A 2,494-nucleotide genomic window follows, 5' to 3' on the forward strand; every position below is an offset into this window, starting at 1 on the left:
TGCAGATCTCTACGGAATCACTTAAAACGCAGCGCAGTCCACTCGCGCTACTCATCCGGTGAGAGCCCCCCCCCCCCCTCCCGCCGCTGCGACAGGTGAGGCCGCAGCCATTTGCCGCTGATGGAGGGCCGGGGGTTTTTACTCTCGGGGTAAGTGGGATGCCGGCCGCGGCCGCGCCGCCTATATGGAATTTTCATGTATCTTTTCCCGGGGTTGGATTCCTTAGCGGAGAGACATACTCCCTTGGGGGGGTTTAAGCTGGGTAGGCATTTTGTCCTTCGACGAGAGACGGGGGTTTATACGCGCTTTCTCCGGGAGGGGAGCTGACTCGCCCGGGAAAACGACACGAAATGAAATCCATTAGCAACGAGCGGGGGCCTCCACGTTCCTAGCGCCACAATTTGGAAAGTTTGCATACTAATCCAGTGTTATCGACTTTATATTCGTGGAGACGCCACCACTTTTCATATCATTATCATTATCATACAAGAGGGAAGTGTGATATCAACAACAGCCCAGAGCATCCACCGCTGGCCCTTGTCCCTGTGCGCCAGCAGGGCGAAAAGAGCCATAGTCCCGCCCTTCGCGGCCATCGCAACAGTGCCAGTGCCACCCTTCGCCGCCACACAAACATGACGCGCCCGCGCACCCCGTAGGCAGCCGCACACACACACAAATTACACACTCAATTATACCTCGATGGATCCTACGCGCCTCAGGCTCTGGTTATATACGATTTCCAGCGTTTTATTCGCGCGGCGAGACAGCCATTGAGGCGCGCGGCGATCGTTCATGGCGGAAGAAAAAAGGTGATTTATGGTGTCAACACACGGGTGCCGACGCAGGTCAAATTACAAAGCGCTACAACTCTACCTGATGTGTCGTGTAAATCATCGCAGAGTGTTAGCTTAGAACCGCGTCTGTTCTGGTCTCTTCGCAGCGCCTCGTCTGTGCGGGTACTTCAGGCGGCCTCTGCGCCCGCAGGAGCTCGAGGGAAATTCCCAGCGGGCCAATCAAAGATCACGGAACAATTGCCCGCAGTTCCTAGCCATTCTGCTTTGACTCTGATATCGATCACGTTCTGTCTCTGAATCTCACTTATACTGACTGCTGGAACTGGGTTATTCTGCCTTCGTGCATGATTGCCTGAATCAACAAATACATTAAGAAACGTAAGTCAGGTCAGAAGAAAAGTTTCACGAAATTATATCCTTGCGTGTAATTTCAGATTTTGCAACCAGTAACTATCACGATTTATCGAAATATAATGATTCCAAGAAACGCGCGTCGACACGGAATCAATTTCCGAGAGGGACATACGCGCGGCAAAAACTGTGGCGATATTAAGGGTAATTACAAGTCCCGCGCGCCGTAAATCACCGAGGCCGCTGACTCTCGATCCCGTTCTGTAACTCAGCCGCGGACGCCCTTGTCAGCCCTGGAAGCAAGCGCAAAATATATGAATATGAGTGCGGAGGTGTGAAGTCTGTGTCCACGAGCGATATTTCAGAGAGGCTTGCGGCGAGGACTCGAGGTATGCTTGGCGGGGCGAGGGGGAGGAGGTGAAAGAGGTGGGGGCGATAGAGCGAAGGAGGCAGCGATTCATAGCGACTGGACACGCATGTTTACCTTATACGATTCTTCATCATATTGCTGACTTGCTCTAATATGGAGTAGTGCGACTCGCAAGGTGCCCTGCGGTGTCGCACCAGGCACTCCCATAATACTGTGACAAACAACTTCCTTTCCTTTGAAACTACACAAGATTCGTCGCAGCCATCACGGCGTGCCGCAGCGGCTAAACGACAGAGTAAAAAGGGCCAGACTCCCCAGCCCGAGAGGGTGGAAAGGCCCGTGTTTATCAGGTCTCCCTCCCGGCGGACCAGCGCTGTTTTTTAGGGCTCGCGGCGAGGGAGGGTCGGGGCGGTGCGTGTCAGCTCCACTTGGGGCCGCACCGCCAGATCAAGGACGAGGAAGCCACAGCTCACAAACACGACGCATGACTAAGTGGTTACTCATGTATATATATTTTCTTTCGGGCCTCGTGTGTGGACACATTCCCTCTAGAGAGGAAGTGAGACTCTTCATAGAGAGTGCTACTGTGCAGATCAAACAAGGTGCGTCAACCATTTTCAACAGAGCACCGAAGGGCAGGGCATATTCTGCATTTTAGTTTTTCGCATAAGGACTTCATTTCGGTTTTTCTAGGGAGGGAATTATCAAGTCTATCAAAACTATATCTACAACTGTTCTTCTATTCAGAAAACAACACTTTTTCGTCTCTGAACGTCTTCTAACACACCAACCGGTAATTCTTCAGACGCAGTCAACAATGCATATTTCCTTGTAAATTTTGAATCGCCAACATTTCTCTATCGAGAATGACAAATAACTGCGACTGCTGGTCACGAAAGCTTTGCAATTTTGACAAAATTATGATTTGCACATCCAATATGACAAAATAATGCATGTGTAATAATAATAGTTATTGACA

The 2,494-nt window shown here is 50.9% G+C and overlaps 1 protein-coding gene across 1 annotated transcript in view; it reads right to left on the bottom strand.

Annotated features, from left to right (window-relative positions):
* Positions 1 to 2,494, bottom strand: part of LOC119587186 (protein slit-like) — a gene marked incomplete at its 5' end in the record, with an annotated part of 127,937 nt that overhangs the window by 17,646 nt on the left and 107,797 nt on the right.

Source organism: Penaeus monodon, chromosome 22, assembly GCF_015228065.2.
Source record: "Penaeus monodon isolate SGIC_2016 chromosome 22, NSTDA_Pmon_1, whole genome shotgun sequence".
Classification (NCBI taxonomy): domain Eukaryota; kingdom Metazoa; phylum Arthropoda; class Malacostraca; order Decapoda; family Penaeidae; genus Penaeus; species Penaeus monodon.